Source organism: Mauremys mutica, chromosome 1, assembly GCF_020497125.1.
Source record: "Mauremys mutica isolate MM-2020 ecotype Southern chromosome 1, ASM2049712v1, whole genome shotgun sequence".
NCBI classification, from domain to species: domain Eukaryota; kingdom Metazoa; phylum Chordata; order Testudines; family Geoemydidae; genus Mauremys; species Mauremys mutica.
The window spans coordinates 147650428-147673543 of record NC_059072.1 but is presented as its reverse complement, the minus strand read 5'-3'; the positions used below and the strand labels follow the sequence as shown (position 1 = coordinate 147673543).

Here is a 23116-nt window from a genome sequence, read left to right as displayed (position 1 = left end):
CCAATTACATCATAATTCCCTTACTGTGCCAGGACTTCTAGTTCTCCCTGCTTGTTCCCCAGGCTTCTTGCATTAGTGTATAGGCATTTAAGATAACCCGCTGATTGTCCCGCTTTCTTGGTCTGAGACAGGAGTCCTCCCCTCTTGTAATCTCCTGCTTGTGCTTCCTCCCGGTATCCCACATCCCCACTTACCTCGGGGCTTTGGTCTCCTTCCCCCGGTGAACCTAGTTTAAAGCCCTCCTCACTAGGTTAGCCAGCCTGCTTGCAAAGATGCTCTTCCCTCTCTTTGTGAGGTGGAGCCCGTCTCTGCCTAGCAATCCTTCTTCTTGGAAGACCATCCCATTGTCAAAGAATCCAAACCCTTCTCTCCGACACCATCTGCGTAGCCATTCGTTGATTTCCACGATTCGACGGTCTATATGAAATATATAACCACAATAGTTGTGTTAGAAAGGTCACTGACCGCAAAAGAACAGACAGCGAGTAACGGGTGGGGGTGGGGGGTTAGTGGGCGAGACGCTTGTTTTTGCTTTTGTCCTATATTAATTTTGCAATGTATTCCAAATAAGGTCATTAATACAGAAGCATGTGTAATTTGTCTGTGGTTTTAATCTTTATAAGATAGCTAAAATTTAAGGAGGGTAGAGCAGCTTGCCATCTGCATGTGGCCATGTTGACTCTCCTTGCATATATGCTTGTATAAAATAAAGGAGCCTCAGGCTGTCTGATCCAAAATCAACCATGTGGTCAATTTTCCACAACAGCGCCCTTTTCCCTGGATTGCCCAGGCAGACTCCATAGCACAGCAACCATGGAGCCCGTTCAGCCTTTTTTCACTGTCACTGTATGTCTACTGGATGTTGCTAACAGACGTGGTACTGCAGTGCTACACAGCAGCATCCCCTGGCCTTTGCAAGTTAGCAAAGAGTTACCAGCCCTACTGTACCATCTGCTGCTTTGCAAGTTGACAATGACAGTTACCAGTTATACTGTACTGTCTGCTGCTGTAATGGGTGCTCCTGGCCGGCCTCGGTGAGGTCGGCCGGGGGTGGATGGATAAAAATGGGAATGACTCCCCAGGTCATTCTCTTCTTTAAGTTTTGTCTAATGGAGAGTCAGTCCTGTCTAGACTATCAGGCAAGCTTACTAAAGTACCAGAGAGGCAAACGGCCACTCCGAGTCAGAGCCCCAGACATCCTGCAGAAATGATGAGCTGCATGCCATTCTAGGGGGTGCCCCTGCAACAACGCCACTCATTGCTTCCCTCTTCCCCCACCCCTCCTGGGCTACCGTGGCAGTTATCCCCCCATTTGTGTGATGAAGTAATAGAGAATGCATGAATAAGAAACAACACTGACTTTATTGCCTCTGCAAACAAAGCTCAAAGCATCAGAGGGGTAGCCGTGTTAGTCTGGTTCTGTAGAAGCAGCAAAGAATCCTGTGGCACCTTATAGACTAACAGACGTTTTGCAGCATGAGCTTTCGTGGGTGAATGCATCTGAAGAAGTGGGTATTCACCCACAAAAGCTCATGCTGCAAAACGTCTGTTAGTCTATAAGGTGCCACAGGATTCTTTAAAGCTCAAAGCTGCCATGATATTCCAGGCAGGAGTGAATCTCCTTTAGACAAAACTTAAAGAAGAGAATGACCTGGGAGTCATTCCCATTTTTGCCCAGGCGCCCCTGGCTGACCTCACCGAGGCGAGCCAGGGGCACCCACGGGATGATGATGACGGATACCAGTCATACTGTACTGTCTGCCATCCGCAAGGGAAGGGAAGGGGATGCTGCTGTGTAGCGCTGCAGCACCACATCTGCCAGCGGCATCCAGTAGACATACGGTGACATTGAAAAAAGGCGAGAGAGGATTTTTTCCCTTTGCATTCATGGGGCGGGGGGGGATGGAGAGGGGGAGGAGGGCTGACGACATATACCCTGAACCACCCGCGACAATGTTTTTGACCCTTTAGGCTTTGGGAGCTCAGCCAAGAATTCAAATGGTTTTTGGAGAGTGCGGGAACTGTGGGATAGCTACAGTCGTCAGTCGCCCCTCCTTCCGTGAGCATCCATTTGATTCTTTGGCTTTCTGGTACGCTTGTCTCAGCTCCTTAAGTTTCACGCAGCACTGTGTTGAGTCCCTTTTGTGGCCTCTGTCCATCATAGCCTTGGAGATTTTTTCAAATGTTTTGGCATTTTGTCTATTGGAACGGAGTTCTGATAGAAGAGATTCATCTCCTCATACAGAGATCAGTTTCAGTGTCTCCCGTACGGTCCATGCTGGAGCTCTTTTTTTATTCTGGGACTGCCTGGTCACTTGTGCTGATCAACTCTCCATGCTGAGCAAACAGAAAATGAAATTCAAAAGTTCGCGGCGCTTTTCTTGTCTACCTGGCCAGTGCATCTGAATTCAGATGGCTGTCCAGAGTGGTCACAATGGTGCACTGTGGGATAGCTCCCGGAGACCAATACCATCGAATTGCAGCCACACTAACCCAAATTCGCAATGGCAATACCGATTTCAGCACTACTCCCCTCGTCAGGGAAGAGTACAGATATCGATATTAAGAGCCTTTTATATCGAAATAAAGGGCTTCATTGTGTGGACGGGTGCAGGGTTAATTGGGTTTAACACTGCTAAATTCGAGATAAAACTCGTAGGGTGGAGCAGGCCTTTGTAAAGCCCGTCTATCGGAGCTTGCCTTAGCACAAGAAAATAAGGCCACACAGTGGTAACCACACAAACAAGGCTTTATTTACTACGAGGAAAAGGGCTAGGATAGGCTAGAGAAGGGGCAGATTAACAAAATTTTAACTCTGGAAATGCTCCACTCTCACAAACAATTACACCCATGAGGTAATGTTGATGTTCTCTCTCTTCTTTGCGAACAGGGGCTGCTAACAGGGAGTTTCGCAAGGGAGTTCTCCAGGCGAAGGAGGAGCTAATACAGCATCTGTGGGGTAAGTGACTGTCTGTAGTGTGTGTTTGTTTGTGTTTGGGGGTTACTTGCTGTGTGCTGAGCTTGTGTTTGTCAGTCTGTTTGTTTGTTTGGTTGTTTGAGGGACCGTGTGCTCTGGCTGGCAGTTGGAGGCAGGTTTGAAAGCTCAAAGCCTCTGGTAATTGGCTGAGCCTTAATCAGTGGGCGGGGCATTCACTCAGGCCAGGGCTTTATAAAGCCGCGCACAAGCAACCAGGGAGCTTTGCGAACAGGGGCTGCTAACAGGGAGGTTCGCAAGGGAGTTTAGAAGGGGAGTGGGAAGGGAGTGGGAGTCCCTCGCCAGCCCTAACCCCTTCCCCGTGCCCCCCCCCTAAAACCTATAAACCGAACCACAGTCCAAAACTACTTTCCGTAAACCACCCTTTCACTAACTAGGAGACAATGCAGGCAGAAGCCCAGCAGCAGAGTGGGGGCTATCCAGTTTATTGCACTGACTGTCGCATGTATGATTACCTGCCCTGTGGGCGGGTGGCGTATGTGTGCAGTCGGTGCAAGGAGCTCCTGGCCCTCAGAGACCATGTACGGACTTTGGAGGCCAGGGTGGCGGAACTGGAGGAGCTGAGAGAGGCAGAGAGGTATGTTGATGAGGCTTTCCGGGACACTGTAGAATTGTCCCACCTCCGCTTAGACAGCTCCTGTGCTGTTGAGGAGGAAGAAGGGCCCAGGGAAGTAGAGCAGTCAATGGGAGCAGAGGGAAACCTTCCCGTAGTTGGGACCCTCCTTCCAGATGGTGCTGGGGTTGCCTCTCGCACCGAGGTTGCCTCTCCGGGGGAGGGAACTCCAGTTTCTAGGAGAAGGCAGGTGTTAGTAATGGGAGATTCGATTATTAGAAATGTAGATAGCTGGGTCTGTGATGACCGGGAGAATCGTATGGTGACTTGCCTGCCTGGTGCGAAGGTTGCGGATCTCTCGAGGCATCTAGATAGACTTATGTGTAGTGCTGGGGAGGAGCCGGTGGTCGTGGTATATGTAGGTACCAATGACATAGGGAAGGGTAGGAGAGATGTCCTGGAAGCCAAATTTAGGCTGCTAGGGAAGAGACTGAAATCCAGGACCTCTATGGTGGCATTTTCAGAAATGCTCCCAGTTCCACGCGCAGGGCCAGGTAGGCAGGCAGAGCTTCAGAGTCTCAATGCGTGGATGAGACGATGGTGTAGAGAGGAGGGGTTCGCGTTCATTAGGAACTGGGGAAACTTCTGGGATGGGAGGAGCCTATACAGGAGAGATGGGCTCCACCTAAACCAAAGTGGAACCAGACTGCTGGCGCTAAACATTAAAAAGGTTGTAGAGCAGTTTTTAAACTAGGAGATGGGGGAAAGCTGACTGCTGCAGAGGAGCGTGTGGATCGGACACAGACTTCTCTTAGGGGAGAGTCTGATGATAGAGAATCTCCAGGTTATAGTCAGGAGCAGAGGAATGAGAAGTATAATGTAAGGGCCGGATCAGATGATAAACAGTCACATAAAAAAGAATCTGGCACATCAGAAAAAGGCAGGTTAATAAACAGGGACAAGTTTTTAAAGTGCTTGTACACAAATGCCAGAAGTCTAAATAATAAGATGGGTGAACTAGAGTGCCTTGTGATAAAGGAGGATATAGATATAATAGGCATCACAGAAACCTGGTGGACTGAGACCAATCAATGGGACACAATCATTCCGGGGTACAAAATATATCGGAAGGACAGAACAGGCCGTGCAGGGGGAGGAGTGGCACTATATGTTAAAGAAAGTATAGATTCAAATGAAGTAAAAATCTTAAGCGAATCCACAGGTTCCATAGAGTCTCTATGGATAGAAATTTCATGCTCTAGTAAAAATATAACAGTAGGGATCTATTATCGACCACCTGACCAGGACAGTAATAGTGATGATGAAATGCTAAGGGAAATTAGAGAGGCTATCAAAATTAAGAACCCAATAATAGTGGGGGATTTCAATTATCCCCATATTGACTGGGAACATTTCACTTCAGGACGAAATGCAGAGATAAAATTTCTCGATACTTTAAATGACTGCTTCATGGAGCAGCTGGTACGGGAACCCACAAGGGGAGAGGCGACTCTAGATTTAATCCTGAGTGGAGCGCAGGAGCTGGTCCAAGAGGTAACTATAGCGGGACCGCTTGGAAATAGTGACCATAATACAATAGCATTCAACATCCCTGTGGTGGGAAGAACATCTCAACTGCCCAACACTGTGGCCTTTAATTTCAAAAGGGGGAACTATACAAAAATGAGGGGGTTAGTTAGACAAAAGTTAAAAGGTACAGTGACTAAAGCGAAATCCCTGCAAGTTGCGTGGGCCCTTTTTAAAGACACCATAATAGAGGCCCAACTTCAACGTATACCCCAAATTAAGAAAAACAGTAAAAGAACTAAAAAAGAGCCACCGTGGCTTAACAACCATGTAAAAGAAGCAGTGAGAGATAAAAAGACTTCCTTTAAAAAGTGGAAGTCAAATCCCAGTGAGGCAAATAGAAAGGAGCACAAACACTGCCAACTTAAGTGGAAGAGTGTAATAAGAAAAGCCAAAGAGGAGTTTGAAGAACGGCTAGCCAAAAACTCCAAAGGTAATAACAAAATGTTTTTTAAGTATATCAGAAGCAGGAAGCCAGCTAAACAACCAGTGGGGCCCCTTGACGATGAAAATACAAAAGGAGCACTTAAAGATGATAAAGTCATTGCGGAGAAACTAAATGGATTCTTTGCTTCAGTCTTCACGGCTGAGGATGTTAGGGAGATTCCCAAACCTGAGCTGGCTTTTGTAGGTGACAAATCTGAGGAACTGTCACAGATTGAAGTGTCACTAGAGGAGGTTTTGGAATTAATTGATAAACTCAACATTAACAAGTCACCGGGACCAGATGGCATTCACCCAAGAGTTCTGAAAGAACTCAAATGTGAAGTTGCGGAACTATTAACCAAGGTTTGTAACCTGTCCTTTAAATCGGCTTCGGTACCCAATGACTGGAAGTTAGCTAATGTAACGCTATTATTTAAAAAGGGCTCTAGGGGTGATCCCGGCAATTACAGACCGGTAAGTCTAACGTCGGTACCGGGCAAATTAGTTGAAACAATAGTAAAGAATAAAATTGTCAGACACATAGAAAAACATAAACTGTTGAGCAATAGTCAACATGGTTTCTGTAAAGGGAAATCGTGTCTTACTAATCTATTAGAGTTCTTTGAAGGGGTCAACAAACATGTGGACAAGGGGGATCCGGTGGACATAGTGTACTTAGATTTCCAGAAAGCCTTTGACAAGGTCCCTCACCAAAGGCTCTTACGTAAATTAAGCTGTCATGGGATAAAAGGGAAGGTCCTTTCATGGATTGAGAACTGGTTAAAGGACAGGGAACAAAGGGTAGGAATTAATGGTAAATTCTCAGAATGGAGAGGGGTAACTAGTGGTGTTCCCCAAGGGTCAGTCCTAGGACCAATCCTATTCAATTTATTCATAAATGATCTGGAGAAAGGGGTAAACAGTGAGGTGGCAAAGTTTGCAGATGATACTAAACTACTCAAGATAGTTAAGACCAAAGCAGATTGTGAAGAACTTCAAAAAGATCTCACAAAACTAGGTGATTGGGCAACAAAATGGCAAATGAAATTTAATGTGGATAAATGTAAAGTAATGCACATTGGAAAAAATAACCCCAACTATACATACAACATGATGGGGGCTAATTTAGCTACAACGAGTCAGGAAAAAGATCTTGGAGTCATCGTGGATAGTTCTCTGAAGATGTCCACGCAGTGTGCAGAGGCGGTCAAAAAAGCAAACAGGATGTTAGGAATCATTAAAAAGGGGATAGAGAATAAGACTGAGAATATATTATTGCCCTTATATAAATCCATGGTACGCCCACATCTCGAATACTGTGTACAGATGTGGTCTCCTCACCTCAAAAAAGATATTCTAGCACTAGAAAAGGTTCAGAAAAGAGCAACTAAAATGATTAGGGGTTTAGAGAGGGTCCCATATGAGGAAAGATTAAAGAGGCTAGGACTCTTCAGTTTGGAAAAGAGGAGACTAAGGGGGGACATGATAGAGGTATATAAAATCATGAGTGATGTTGAGAAAGTGGATAAGGAAAAGTTATTTACTTATTCCCATAATACAAGAACTAGGGGTTACCAAATTAAATTAATAGGCAGCAGGTTTAAAACAAATAAAAGGAAGTTCTTCTTCACGCAGCGCACAGTCAACTTGTGGAATTCCTTACCTGAGGAGGTTGTGAAGGCTAGGACTATAACAATGTTTAAAAGGGGACTGGATAAATTCATGGTGGCTAAGTCCATAAATGGCTATTAGCCAGGATGGGTAAGAATGGTGTCCCTAGCCTCTGTTTGTCAGAGGATGGAGATGGATGGCAGGAGAGAGATCACTTGATCATTGCCTGTTAGGTTCACTCCCTCAGGGGCACCTGGCATTGGCCACTGTCGGTAGACAGATACTGGGCTAGATGGACCTTTGGTCTGACCCGGTACGGCCTTTCTTATGTTCTTATGTTCTTCTTATGTTCTCTTGCAGGGGCAGCGATGGACGGCTGCTGCTCTCTTGACGTTGGACGTCAGGGACGGACTTCGATGCTGGACACAGGAACGGGTGAGTAGACCTAACTAAAAACCCTCCCTATCCCTCTTTGAGTCGTCTCTGTCTGGATGTTAGATCCTATCTACGCGGATTCAATCCGTGCGTGGGAGTGTGCTTCCCATCCCAAAATCATAGAGCACATGACAAAAGGTCACCACATTCTTGTCCCAAGTCCAAGATGGCACCCTATAGATAGGCATGGACATTTTGGATTTTCTTCCCTTCTTTTACTAACATTTGGCAGGGGCAACCAGCGTTTTACACACCCAAAGACTGGATTTGACTAATCAGGGAACGTTCCGCGGTAGGGTGACCCATCCAGAAGGGTGCTGTATATCTCCTCTGAGAACTCCTCCCTCTGTCCTCTACTAATTGAAGTGGGCCTCAGCTAATGCTCCTTTGCAATTTTCCTGAGAACTGGCATTGCTTAAAGAGAGCAGCCAACCACCTGCAACTCTACCCTGTGGGCTGGCAATGGATAAAGGGAGTCTGGGAGAATTTCCCCTCTCTCCACCTGGCTCTGATGTCTGAGAGAATCACATGCAAGAAGCTCTGTGAATGTTGGGTTCTATGCAGTGGGGTGAGATGTCAGACATGGAGCCCAAAGGTGCTGTTGTCCTGACTCTGCAGTAACTTAATTACATAAGAACGGTTGTACTGGGTCAGACCAAAGGTCCATCTAGCCCAGTATCCTGCTTACAGACAGTGGCTAATGCCAGGTAATAACAGGTAATGATCAAGTGATCTCTCTCCTGCCATTCATCTCCACCTTCTGACAAACAAACAGTCTAGGGACACCATTCCTTACCCATCGTGGCTAATAGCCATTAATGGACTTAATCTTACAGTGAGAGATTTCAGAGATCATCCACAGGGTTCTGCCCTATAACAGTGTGTGGGGATGGGGCAGAAGTGGGGCAGTGATTCACTCATGAAAGAAGTAGGGCTCAGGGGGTCCTCATGCTGCAGCCACTAAAGCCCTTGTGTGCTGCATTCCAGCCGGGGCGGCTCTGCCTGGCTGGGGTGGGGGTGAGGCAGCGCCATGCGCTGCCGTTCCTCTCCCGCACACCCACATTGCCATGACGAGCACTGCACTGGGAACCTCTGTCCTGGGTGCTGTTCTTACCTGTCGGCTCTGCCCCCTTGCAGCTCCCATTGGCCGAGAATCGATAATCCAGCCAGCACTGGTTTTTATCTGCCATTGTGCTGCCCAGTCACATGGCTTTATTAGATGCTTTTGAACTTCTTCAAAGTCTTCTCTACGCCTGACTAACCTACATAATATTGTGTCATCTGCCAATATCCAACTCCTCGTTCAGCCGCCCGGTTCCAAACATAAAGTCCATACCGGGTCAGACCAAAGGTCCATCTAGACCAATATCCTGTCTTCCGACAGCAGCCAATGCCAGGTGCCCCAGAGGGAATGAACAGACAGGTAATCTAGTGATCAATCCCCTGTCACTCATTCCCAGCTTCTGGCAAACAGAGGCTAGGGACACCAAAAAGTTGATAAGCGTCTGTTGTACGTACCATAGCAGGACAAAGAGGTCTTCTGTGTCAGTTCCAGTTCCCTAGTCAAATGCAGAACCCGAAACGAGATTGCCAAGCTTCTGCAACCATTTGTAATGTCTATTGAGGATGTACCATGTGGTCCTGTCAGATGTCAAAGGCACTTCCTGAAAAGCTGAAACAAAGAGGAAACGGGTTGAAAGCCCCATGGTGCTGATGTGACGGGTGTCTAGGAAACCTCCCCTTCAGATGTTCTTTGCCACATGCTATTAGCTACCCAAGAGTCGGGGCACAGAAACAACAACTCAGCTACTCCCAAAATAGCCCTGAACAGAGAGGAGACCCCATTCTGTGCGTAACTTTCCCCTCCGCCGGCATACACATGGACAGACACATGTACACACAGACAGTTGGGGACACTTGTTCTTTGGATCGAACAGGAACGTGACAGCAGCAGAGGCGTTAAACCATCAAACATTTAGGCCGAAATCCACAAAGGGATTTAGGCTCCTAACATCTACTGAAATCCTTTGTGGCCCTGTGCCTTCATTCTTTAAGAGGTCACAGGGAAAAGTGTTTCCCATCTGCACTCATGGGATTTCCTATGAGCTGATAACTAATCTCTGAGTGAAGTTCCCTGGCCATCACTCCATTTCAGGGAGGTCAGGAAATGAATCATTTACTACAGAGGGTAATTGTCGTCGTCGTCGTCATCATCATCGCCATCGCCGCCGCCGCCACCACCCTTAATAATAACAGCCCTTTTCAATTCTGTCAGGCCTTCCTTTAGAGACCTTCAGACCTCTATGAAGACAGTCTCCCCACACAGCTCTAAGGCTACGTCTATTCTAGGAGCTAGGGATGGAATTTCCCTGCTCCCATACACATATTGTGGCACCTCGGTGAAAGTGACCATCCTTGTTCCTTAAACACTGTCCTTAGACAGAGGGACACATTCAAACCTGTGTTCAGGCCCTGTGCTTGCACCCCTGTACTTCCCACAGAGGCACAAACACACAGAGGTATTTCCTTACCTTCATACAGGTGGGAGATGCCATCTTCATTCACCGTTTCAGACAACAAGTTGCAGTAATGGTGGATAGTATTTCCTAGATAGACAATGAATCTCATTACTTTTCAAATCCTTTGCTGAAAACTGCTAAAGATGCAGCCATTCCCCCAAGACAGCCCTTGGGAAATTAAATACATTCCTTACATCTGTTCACAAAGCACATTAGATAAAGCATCAGAAGCCTAGAAGTCACTGAGAGACTCATTTCCAAAGGAGATTGAATTCACATCATGCTGGTTTCCCCTACGCGCAGTCAAAGAGAAGTTGTGGACAGGGGACGTTAGTGCGGTCAATAAAGCTAAGTTGCTCCCTTCGCACACACGCTCACACACACACACACACTGTTAGGATTATAGCGCTGTCAGAGGGAACAGAGCAGCAGTCTAGAAAAGGGCTTTGAAGGAAGCATTTTAAAAAAGATCAAGTGAAGTTGCTCTGCTTACCAATGGACAGGGCTGCAGAATGTCTTATTGTTGTCTCCCACTCCGCCTCTGGCTCCTCCAGGTACTTGGCTGCTGGCAGCTCCAGCTCCTCCAGGTACTCGGCTGCTGGCAGCTCCAGCTCCCCCTCCGCATCTGGCTCCTCCAGCTCCTCCGGGTACTCAGCTGCTGGCAGCTCCAGCTCTCCCTGCGCCTCAGGCTCCTCCAGTTCCTCTGGGTACTCGGTGGCAGGCAGCTCTGGCAGCCCTTGTCCTTCCTCCAGGTCAGGTTTCTCCTGGTCCAGGGCCTCCCCTGGCCCAGCAGCAGGGTCTGAAGGGAACAGCCAGCGATCTGCATCTGCCTCTCTCCCTGGTGGTGCCCTGACTGGGCTAAGGGCCCCACCCTTTGTACTTCCTGTTCCATGGCTCCACTTCTGGGAGGTGGAGTAAGCTTGGTCTGGCCCATCTCCTCAGGCTGAGAGAGCAGCTCTTTACCCTCAGGTTCGGAGGGAAGCCACCCTGGCTCCCTACAATGAGCTTTCCAGGTACTCTAAGGCCTGGAACAGGAATTTGGGGATGCAGCTCTCGTTGTTCTGCATCTAGGAAGAAAGAGAGAAGAAATGCACAATATACAAACGACATGTTCTCCCCACAGCGACTAGTCCAGGAAAACCAAAGCGTAGAGCCAGGGCATGGCAACAACCAGCATGAGCCCATACGCCATAGCAGCACCTCTCTGGAGTTACTATTGTGTTCTCCATAACCTCAGCTTTCATTTTAACAGAAAAAAGTTTGCCGGTCTGACAGTTGTGGAGAAAAAATTCAAAAATCTGAAGGGATTGTAATTCCTGCAGAAATGAACCAGCAGAGAGCCTGGAATAGAGTCCTGCCACCCAACCGAAGCGGATGGGACCTGACTACTGGGTCAGGTCCAGGTGAGGAAACAACTGGACCCTCTCAGGGTCAGGGCCAGTTGCAGAGGAGGCGCAGGAGTCACAGCGTTTCTAACGCCACAGCGCCTGCAGTGCAGCAGGGGCCACAGACAGCAGGAGCAGGGTACAAAGCCAATGTACTGACCCCACAGGCACACGGAGCAGAGTCCCCACAGGCAAAACATAGAGGCAGCACCAGGGGTGAGCTGGAGCCGGTTCGCACGGGTTCGCACGAACCCGTTGTTAAATTTAGAAGCGGTTTTAGAACCGCTTGTTAACTAGCTTCCCTGCGAGGGAAGCTTTGATGGGCTCTGCCTGGGAAGCCTGTAATTCCTCCTCCCGGCCGCCGGGGGGCGCTGCGCTGTGCTGCGAGAGCCATGTGAGCTGCCTCCTGGCCCTGTTGCTGCTCCTGCTCTTTGGACCTCTGGCCCTGGGGCTCCGGCTGCTGCCCCGTGAGTCCCTGGCTGCCTCCTGCTGCTCCCAGCCCCCCCCCCGTGTGTGTCTGCGCCCCTCCCCCGCCTTCCCTGCCCCCAGCCACCCCCCTGCCACCCACAGCCAGCCCCTGCCACAGCCACCCTCTGCCCCACCCCCTGCCCCCAGCCACCCCCAGCCACCCCCTGCCCCCAGCCCCCAGCCACCCGCAGCCGCCCCCAGCCACCCCCAGCCAGCCCCTGCCCCCAGCCAGCCCCTGCCCACAGCCACCCCCCTGCCTGCAGCCAGTCCCTGCCCACAGCCGCCCCCTGCCCCACTCACTGCCCACAGCCACCCACAGCCCGCCCCTGCCACCCACAGCCACCCACAGCCAGCCCCAGCCCCACCCCCTGCCCACAGCCAGCCCCTTCCCGCAGCCAGCCCCTGCCCACAGCCGCCCCCAGCCAGCCCCTGCCCCCAGCCAGCCCCTGCCCCCAGCCAGCCACAGCTGCCCCCCTGCCTGCAGCCGCCCCCCTGCCCCACCCCCTGCCCGCCCACAGCCACCTGCAGCCAGCCCCTGCCCACAGCCACCTGCAGCCAGCCCCTGCCCACAGCCGCCCTCTGCCCGCAGCCAGCCCCTGCCCCCAGCCACCCGCAGCCAGCCCCCTGCCCCCTGCCAGCCCCCTGCCTGCAGCCAGCCCCTGCCCACAGCCGCCCCCTGCCCCACCCCCTGCCCACAGCCACCCGCAGCCAGCCCCTGCCCACAGCCACCCGCAGCCAGCCCCTGCCCACAGCCGCCCCTGCCCGCAGCCAGCCCCTGCCCCCAGCCACCCCCTGCCCACAGCCGCCCTCGGCCCCACCCCCTGCCCACAGCCGCCCTCTGCCCCACCCCCTGCCCACAGCCGCCCTCTGCCCCACCCCCTGCCCACAGCCGCCCTCTGCCCCACCCCCTGCCCACAGCCGCCCGCAGCCAGCCCCTGCCCACAGCCGCCCTCTGCCCACAGCCGCCCTCTGCCTGCAGCCCCTGCCACAGCCACCCCCTGCCTGCAGCCAGCCTCTGCCCACAGCCGCCCGCAGCCACCCCCTGCCCACAGCCACCCGCAGCCCGCCCATCTGCATCACCTGCCCACAGCCAGCCCGTGTCACTCCCTGCCTCCAGCTAGCCCTGCCCCACGCCCCTATCTGCAGCCAGCCCCACATCCACTGGTGCCCTGCAGTTCCCAGGGCAGTAACCCTGCACACCTGCTTTAATGAGGGGGGGGCAGGGAGCAGCTGGGACCCACACATCTGCACACCCTAGAGTGACCAGACAGCAAGTGTGAAAAATCAGGACGGGGGTGAGGGATAATAGGAGCCTATATAAGAAAAAGACCCAAAAATTGAGACTTTCCCTGATCACCACCCACACATGTGAAACGGAGCTCATTTCTAGTTCAGCCCCATCTTTTTAAAAAAGAATTTAGGTAGGGTTAAAATACATCTGTATTTTCATAGAATCATAGAATTCAAGATCAGAAGGGACCATTATTATCATCTAGTCTGACCTCCTGCAAGATGCAGGCCACATAAGCCGATCCACCTACTCCTTTAGCAAGCGACCCCTGCCCCATGCTTCGGAGGAAGGCGAAAAACCTCCAGGGCCACTGCCAATCTACCCTGGAGGAAAATTCCTTCCTGACCCCAAATATGGCGGTCAGCTGAACTCCGAGCATGCGGGCAAGACTCTCCAGCCATACCCTCTGGAAAAAGGTTAAGAATATCATATCATTGACCCATTGTACATGTCAGGCTTTTCGGTTCTTAATCACCTCCTGGGAAAATATGGACGTATGGTAACCCTATTGGTACAAAAAATGCATGCTGTCGCACATCCCTTAAATCAGAACTTTTTATAGGGAACCCGTTGTTAAATCAGAACTTTTTATAGGAAACCCGTTGTTAAGATTTTGGCAGCTTATCACTGGGCAGCACTGAGGGAGGTTTAGGGAAGGGGAAAGGGTCAGATTGGAAAACAACTCAAAAAAAAAAAAAGCCAGAAAGCCTCTGGAAGGGATTGCTTCTAATTTCACGGGCTAATGAGTGGGAAGCAGAAATTACCCTTGGTACTCAGGGTGTGCGGTTAGAAAGGTCTCCCTCAAGTCCCCATTCACCACTCTCAAGGCACAAGGAATTCACCTACCAAGCACTTCCAGGCACACTTCAGGAGCTGAGAGGAGCCATCCCAGGCCATGCTGCGGAACAGCATCTTCAAATGAGCCCACCTGAGAAACACTGTGCAGCGGAAGAGGGTCAGTTTACATCTCTGCAAGAGAAGGTGAGACCAAGAGAGTTCTCATTGAGGGAGCGATAGTCTGGGGGACATCGGACCTTCCCCGTCCCTTGTTCTTCTTTTCCTGCTAGTGGAGATTCCTGTAATTTGTTGTACACAGGACTGTGCTCAGGAGAGGGAACTGAGAATTGATTGGAGGGAGCCATAAGAGATCTCCACAGCTCAGTCCTTCTGTGCAAAGAGACTGCATGAGAGCGTGAGTCAGCTTTGGGATCCCAAAGAGTCGGACCAAAGGGGCCCCCAGATCAGACTTCCCTCCACATCCCAATTGGCCCAACAAAAGAAATCAATGTCTAGTGAATGTTGGGAAGCTAGGACCTGGAGAAGTTCTCTCAGGAGCCCCAGGGAAGAAGTCAGGGCAGCTGCACCCATTTTCCAGAAGGCTGTAGGCAGATATCAGCTCCCTGAACCGAAGGGGCACTTACAGATTTATGCTCCCTTTTCTTTTGCTGCCTCTTGTTGTTGTAAACCTGAGGCCTGTCTTTGCAATAGAGGGTCAGGACTCTTTCCCAGAAGAAGGCTTTTCTTCCAAATTGTGCTGTGTGCTGTGCGAATGGATGAGGCACTAGGCTCCAGCATGGAGTGAAGCAGGGAGAAGACTCTGCTTGGGCAAGGGGCTCTGGCCATTAATGGAGTGGGGGCCCCAGGGGATTCTGGCTCTTTGCTCTTAAGGAAATAATGACCGTGGCACTTACCAGTGACACACTCTCATCCTGGTCTTCAAGATGCAGCAGCAGCGGGAGCAAGCAGAGGATCATTTCCTGCTGCACAATGGGTTTGTCCGGTGTGGCAAGGCACCTTCTCAGTCTCCCCAGCCTCTGCTGCTTTTAGCCCTGGTGAGACCGGCTTGGGTAATGCGGTCCCCCTTGGGACACAGGGGAAGTCTGCTCCCCGTCTCTCCACCAGTCCTGTTTAGAGTATTTTTACTCCCTTGTGGGAGAGAGCACTGCCTCTCCCCCTGGGGAGGCTTGCTGTCTTCCTGCTCCAACACTCCTGGCAGCAGGGCTCCTTCTCTCTCCGCTCTCCTCCCTTCCTTCCTCCCAGGGAAGGGTTTAAAAAGGTCTCAGGCAGCCCCAAGTTGGAATCAGCTGATTCTAATTTGCTACCTTGGTAACCCTTTCTCAGCTGAACCTGATTGACCTGTAGTCGCCTCCCAGTTGATAAGGAAGAGGGCCTTTTAACCCTCTGGGACTGATTCCTACCCCTCCCTTGCAGCTGTCTGTCCTGAGTTTATCACATATTCCCCCCCCCCCCGCTCAACACTACAGGGTTGGGCTATTTGGGTCGGCAAACAGTGTACCCTTGAAAGGCCATCCGCGTTGCCATGCTTGATTCTGGACCTATGTCGTACTCTGAAGTGGAAGGGTTGTAGCGACAGGAACCACCTTGTCACTCTCGCATTTTTCTCTTTGTTTTGGTGCATCCACTTCAGAGGAGCATGGTCCGTGACAAGGGTAAACCTCCATCCGAGTAGGTAGTAGCGAAGACTTTCTATGGCCCACTTTAAGGCCAGGCATGCCTTCTCTACTACGGTATATTTACGTTCCCTGGGCAGGAGTTTCCTACTGAGGAACAGGACTGGGTGTTCTTCCGTTCCAACCATTTGTGAAAGAACCGCTCCCAACCCAACCTCACAGGCATCCATTTGCAAGATAAACTTTCTCCCAGTCTGGAGCTACCAGCACTGGGTCGGTGCAGAGGGCGGTCTGCAGATCTGCAAAAGCCTCCTCAGCCACGCTAGACCATCTCACTATGTCTGGGCCACGGGCTTTCGTTAGGTCTGTTAACGGGCATGCCCTGGTGGCAAAAGTGGGGGATGAACCGCCTGAAGTACCCAACCAGCCCCAGGAATGCTCTGATCTGTTTCTTCCGGACTGGTCGGGGCCAATTCTGTATTGCCTCTAACTTGTTGAGTTGGGGCTTCACCACGCCTCTCCCCACTATATACCCAAGGTATTTGGCTTCTGCTAGCCCAATTGCGCATTTGGAGGGATTTGCAGTCAGCCCCGCCTTCCTCAGGGTGTCCAGGACTGCTTCCACCTTCCCCAAGTGCGTCTCCCAATCTGGACTATGTATAATGACGTCATCAAGATAGGCAGCTGCATACCTGCCATGTGGACGCAACAGTTTGTCCATGAGCTGTTGGAAGGTTGCAGGAGCCCCATGTAAACCAAAAGGGAGGACAGTGTATTGATACAGTCCCTCTGGTGTTGAAAAGGCCATCTTCTCTTTGTTGGCCTTGGCCAAGGGAATTTGCCAATAACCCTTAGTCAGGTCAAGGGTGGACAAAAATCGTGCTTTCCCCAGTCGGTTAATTAACTCATCTATCCAGGGTATAGGGTACGCATCAAATTGGGACACCTCATTCAGTTTCCGGAAGTCATTGCAAAACCTCATACTGCCATCTGGTTTAGGTACTAGGACCACTGGGCTTGACCATTGGCTATGAGACTCTTCAATGACCCCTAACTTCAACATTTTCTGACTTCTGTCTTGATCTCTTCTCTTTTTGCCTCCGGAATCCGGTATGGCTTGACATTCACCTTCACTCCAGGCTCTGTGAGGATGTGATGGTGAACCTCAGTAGTCCTGCCTGGCTTTTCTGAGAACACGTCCTTGTTGCGTTTGATCATGTTGATCACCTCAGTTCATTGGTCAGGGTCAATTCTGGGGATATTCCCACTTGGCCAGGCGAGTTGCTCTTGGGAGGAGGTGACCCTAGAGTGACCACATGAGCTTCTCTGTCTTGCCAAGGTTTCAACAGGTTTATATGATAGATTTGTTTCAGCTTCCGGCGTCCAGGCTGTCGGACTTTGTAATCGACCTCTCCAATGGCTTCTATTATCTCGTATGGCCCCTGCCATCTGGCCAGGAGCTTGCTCTCTGCTGTGGGTACGAGTACCGTTACCCGATCTCCCACCTGGAATTTTCGGATCGTCGCTTGGCGATTGTAGTATGTTTGTTGGGCCCCTTGTGCCCTCTCCATGTGTTCCCGCACTATGGGGGTGACTTGGGCTATCCTGTCTTTCATCTGCAACACATGCTCGATGAGGTTTCTCCCTGGGTTCGGCTGTTCTTCCCAACTTTCTTTGGCAATGTCCAGTATGCCATGGGGGTGGCGACCATATAACAGTTCAATGGGGAAAACCCAGTTGAAGTCTGGGGCACCTTCCTGATCGCAAACATTAGGTATGGTAGTAGGGTGTCCCAGTTCTTCCCATCCCGGCTCACCACCTTTCGTATCATGTTCTTCAATGTTCTATTAAAACGCTCGACGAGGCCATCGGTCTGCGGATGATAGACTGATGTCCTTAGGGTCCGTATGTGGAGCATTGCACATAGATCCTTCATTAATTTAGACATAAAGGGGGTTCCTTGATCCGTCAGGATCTCTTTGGGTATTCCCACTCTAGCAAAAATTTGAATTAATTCTTTAGCTATGGTCTTGGACGTAGTGTTCCGTAGGGGAATGGCCTTGGGGTATCGGGTGGCATAATCTAGCACCACCAGTATGTGCTGATGGCCTCGGGCTGATTTCTCTAGCAGCCTACTAGGTCCATAGCTATTCGCTCAAAGGGGACTTCAATAATCGGCAGAGGTACCAAAGGTGCCCTTAAGCGTGGTCGGGGCCCATGTACCGTATTGTTCCGAGTATAGGCCGCTCCTGATTATAAGCCGCACCCTTAAAGTTTGGTGCTATTTTTAAAAAAATAAATTTTTAACTTTTTTTAACTTAAAGAAAATATACACATTAGTAGAACAGTAAAACAGTATTTTATTTAATGAATAGGAAGACATGTACCAGTATTTTTAACACTTTTAACACTTTTGGTAGTCCTGCTTTTGACGGCATATGTTATATACTCAGAAATATTGAAAACTATTTTGTAGTTATACTGTAAATGAAGAAGGGAAAAGGAATGGACAACAAGGAGACTGATGGGAACAGTTCTCACCCTTTCCCCTGCACAACAATCAACAACATTAGCAAATGTTCTTAAGTCATCCCTCTGAGAAATTTTAGTCACTTTCACTGCCTGTCTCTCCATCAATACCGGTATCTGCTCAGGTTTTCATCACTACTTCCAATGCTTTCTACATCACTCCCACTGTTTTCTTCATCATTCTCCTGATCCACTTCTTTCTGATCTTCTCACAATAAATCATCTTCACTACCATCCAATGCATTTGACAGGCAACATTTTTTGAATCATTTGATGATTGATTCTGAAGATATCATTGCCCACGCAGAAATAATCCACTGACACAGCAAAGCCACTGATGGTTTCTTAATTTTGCCGCTTGGTGTGAGGGCATGATCTCCAGCCACAAGCCATTCAGAATACTGCTGCCGTAGATGGACTTTAAATGGCTTGTTGACAACAACATCAAGCACTTGGAGTTGGGATGTCATACCCCCTGGTATTACTACCAGATCTGATTTCAAGGATGCAATCTTACTTTTTACATCAGGTGTTACATGTCCTTTAAATGCATCCAATACCAGCATTGCTTTTTTTTGCAAGAAGAGCACCAGGCCTACTCTTCCAAACAACTGATAGCCAATCATTCATCAGCTCCTTGCTCATCCATCCCTTTTCATGACATCTGACAATTAAGCCTCTTGGAAGACTTTCCTTCGGCATAGTTTTCCTTTTAAGTATCACATAAGGTGTCAGCTTATGACCATCAGCTGTAACAGCTAACATTGCTGTGATACGTAATTTTTCATTGCCTGTGGTTCTCATAAGAATGGATTTTGCTCCTTTTTGATCCATGGTTGTATTACTTGGCATATCAAAGAAAACGAGAGTTTCATCGGCATTTCCAATTTGGCTCAATGGATAGTTGTGCTTTTTCCTGAGCTCTATGACATACTGTTGGAATGCAAGCAGCTTTTCATTGAAGTCAACAGGTAGTCTTTGTGCAAGTGTTGTCCTGCGTCTTAGAGAGAGGCCATTTCTGAGCATAAATCTACGGCACCATCCAAGGCTTGCTTTAAATTCATGGCTGGGAATTTTTAATTCACTGGCAATTTCTAATGCCTTCAATTGTATGATTTTTCGGGTGACAGGCATTCCATTTTTTCTTTGCTCTTGAATGAAGGGAAGCACTGCTGCATCAACTTCACAATACCTGCCTTTCTTAGGCCCTCTGAACGATTTCCTCGTAGAAGCCGAGTTTTCTAGTTTCTTCTGCATCAGCTTCCATCTACGTACATTTTTCTCATCTACGTCATATTTTCTGACAGCTTCCCTATTGCTTGTTTGTTCAGCATATTTTAAGACTTTAAGATAAAAGTTTGAATCGTAACTTCGCCTTTTCCCTTGGCTGGTTGAATTTTGAATCTCCACATGATCAGCCATATTGGTATTTTAAGTTAGCCCCTGTACAAAAAAAAAACCAACCTCATCCTCAACTCTCAGCCCCCTCACCCTCTTAGCCCCCTCTCCTTTACACGGCCCTTCCTTACCCTCTTAGCCACCTCCTTATTCTCTCAGCCTACCTCTCCCTCTCCCTCACACAGTGCCCACTACTCACCCTATTAACAACCTCCCCTCAGCCCCCTTCTTCATCACACAACCCCCTCCTCACCACTTATCTCACGTTGTGTCACAGCCGATAACCCGCTCTCAACTTAAGCCCCTCCCACTCCCTTTATTCACCCCCACAGTGAACTGCTCACAAGTATGGTAAATACCAGTACCGTAAATACAAGAATCATAAAAACCAAAGACTCATAGAATCATCTGATCTAATATCGACCGCTGAAAATACCGGTACCTGTATACCATATACCGTATCCTCCTGAGATAATACCAGTAAAAATAAACAAATGCCCTCGGCTCCCAAGTCAGCGTGCAGAGCTATGGATACCTCACAGGGACGTAATGCTCCCAAGTCAGCATGGGGAGCTACGGATGTCTCACAGGGACGTAATGCTCCAAAGTCAGCATGGGGAGCTACGGATGCCTCACAGGGACGTCATACCGGTAACTTGTGGGCTTCTCCAGCAGTGGTGTGTTGGCGTGGTGGCTCCTGTCCGGCTGTGTCTCAGATCTCCCGGTTGAACTCGCTGCTCCAGTTGGTGTTTTTTGAGTGTGGGGTCGCGGTCATCATCCCTGCAGGGGCTTCGGTTGTCGGCGGTGGCCGGTGGGGTCTCAAGAAATCCCGGTGTGTGCCCGAACCCCTCCCTCTAACAGGAACAGCACTCCCACCCAACCCCGACAGGTACTTACCATTGTTCACATATACCAGTATTTTTATTGTTTTTTTTGCAACATCCCGATTGTAGGCCGCACCCCTAGTTTAAAGACTTACATTAGGGGAAAAAAGTGCGGCCTATACTCGGGACAATACGGTAATTGGCATTCCGGACAGGAGGCACAATATCGTTGGACCGCCGCATATATTCCAGGCCAAAAAAACCTCTGCAGAATTCGATCCAGGGTTTTATCTACCCCTAGATGTCCCCCGAACAGATGGCTGTGGGCTAGCTCCATCACGCCCCTCTGATGTTTCTGTGGTACTAGGAGCTGTTCCATGACTTGCTCTTGGATACGGACTACTCTGTATAGCAGATCCTTCTTGACCATATAATACGGCCCTGGGCCCTTGGCTCTTCCTTCCACAGGGACCCCATTCACCTCAACTACTTCTTTGCGAATATTATTGTATACTGGATCATTGGCCTGATCCTGTCCAAAATTCTCTAGTGAAGGTCCAATTTGCCCAAACTCAGGGGGTTCTATTTCCCCCTCCCCCTTGAGGGAGGTCCCTGGGGAACTGGGCCCGGCTGCTGGCTCACCGACCTCCTGCCTAGTCCCCTTGTCAGTCGGGCCAACTCTTTCCCCTACAAGTATAGGCTTCTGGTTCTGGGTCAAGATTCTCGTTCCCCTCCTCTTGTCTGCCCTCCTTTCTCGCCGAGTCTTCCTGGTCTTCCCAGGGGGTGAGAATAAATCCTGGGCAAATTCTTGGAAGGCCGGGGGGCTGCTAACTATCGTGGCCATCCCATTGCTCTCTGGGATATCTTCTTCTGACTCCTCTCCAGGAAGTAGACTGCCAAACCCTGGGAAGTCTCATCCTATGAGGACGGGGTAGGGGAGTTTCGGGATCACCCCCACCGTCACCTTAGTGGGGTTTCCCAGGACCTCTATTTTTACTGGGATGGTCGGGTAGTAATTGACATCCCCATGGACATAGGATATTCCTGTGCGCTTGGCCCGGGATAGTTGATCATACCCGATCAGCTTTCCCGAGACAGCGTGACTGCACTTCCTGAGTCTATTAACGCGGTGGTCTTTATACCATTCATTTTAACTCGCCTAGTATATCTGAGGGACCATCGCTACCCCTACTAGATTTATCAGGTCACATGGCTCTTCTAGATTTCCCAGGTTGCATTGCATGGGCTCCTCTAGGTTTGGGCATTGGGCAGCTATATGCCCTATCCCTCCACATGCATAACATCGGTACCCTGCTCGGGGCAGCCCCTTATTTTTCGGGCTGTGAGGCCTTACCCCCCGAGTCTTTCTCTCCCAGTCCCCAAGTCCCTCCAAGTACTCTGGCCGCTCTTCGGCCTCCTTCCCCTCCATAGTTCGGCCCAGAGCTATGGCAACTCGGGCCCTTAGTACATAGACTTGCCTCCGATTCTGGCGCCTCCCTTCCCCGGTGGTCCGAGAGAGTTCCTGCGCTGCTAGATGTCTCTCTACGAGGGCAACTAGCTCATCATAGGAGAAGGGATCATTTTGACTGACCCATCCTCGTATGTCCGGCGGTAGCCCTCTCATGTACCTGTCCACAACTATGGTTTCCACGACTTCCTCCGGCCGGTGGGTCTCGGGGCGCAGCCACTTCCTGGCTAGATGGATCAGATCAAACAGCTGGAACCTCGGGGCTTTGACTCGGTATTTCCACTCATGGAACCACTGTGCCCTTATAGCTGTCGTCACGCCAGACCTCGCCAGGATCTCCCCCTTTAGCTGGGAGTAATCTGAAGCTGCTTCGGTTGTCATATCAAAATATGCTTTCTGTGCCTCCCCACACAGAAAAGGAGCCGGGATACTGGCCCACTGGTCTTGGGGCCAGGCCTCCTGCCGGGCCGTTCTCTCAAACGCAAAGAGATATGCCTCCACATCATCATCCATCGTCATCTTCTGTAAGTAGTGGCTTGCACGCAGGGGCCAAGTCCCATGGGGGCCGTGCGTTAGGGTGGTCAGGGCCTTTAGCTGGTTCACAACCTCATGCAGGGTGGCTCGATCCTGAGCCACCTGGCTCATCAGGAGTTGATTTGTCTCCTGCTGTATTCGCACTGCCTCCTGCTGGGCAGCTATCTGCACCCTGGTAGCTTCTTGTTGGGCCGCAGTGGCTTGCACCAATGCCTTCACTACATTTTCCTTTTTTTTTTAAGGGGGTGTTTTACCCTGCCCCGAGACGGTTTGCCATGAAGTCTCACTCACATCCCACTCCTGACACCATGTGTGGCAAGACACCTTCTCAGTCTCCCCAGCCTCTGCTGCTTTTAGCCCTGGTGAGACCGGCTTGGGTAATGCGGTCCCCCTTGGGACACAGGGGAAGTCTGCTCCCCGTCTCTCCACCAGTCCTGTTTAGAGTATTTTTACTCCCTTGTGGGAGAGAGCACTGCCTCTCCCCCTGGGGAGGCTCGCTGTCTTCCTGCTCCAACACTCCTGGCAGCAGGGCTCCTTCTCTCTCCACTCTCCCCCCTTCCTTCCTCCCAGGGAAGGGTTTAAAAAGGCCTCAGGCAGCCCCAAGTTGGAATCAGCTGATCCTAATTAACCTCAGGTAGCTCCCCCTCAGCTGATTCTAATTTGCTACCTTGGTAACCCTTTC

General features: G+C 50.1%; 1 long non-coding RNA gene across 3 annotated transcripts; it reads right to left on the bottom strand.

Annotated features, from left to right (window-relative positions):
* Positions 1-361: 361 nt before the first annotated feature.
* LOC123356372 lies at positions 362-15163 on the bottom strand. 3 transcript variants are annotated; one of them, XR_006575345.1, is made up of 6 exons: positions 14962-15163; positions 14117-14239; positions 10620-11193; positions 10139-10213; positions 9126-9279; positions 2160-2337 (listed from the first exon to the last, which is right to left on the bottom strand). It is a non-coding gene; the product is annotated as an uncharacterized LOC123356372 (long non-coding RNA). The 3 variants fall into 3 exon arrangements; XR_006575344.1 differs by lacking the exon at positions 2160-2337 and adding an exon at positions 362-417 and having other exon boundaries at positions 14117-15163; XR_006575343.1 differs by having other exon boundaries at positions 14117-15163.
* Between the last annotated feature and the right edge of the window lie 7953 nt (positions 15164-23116).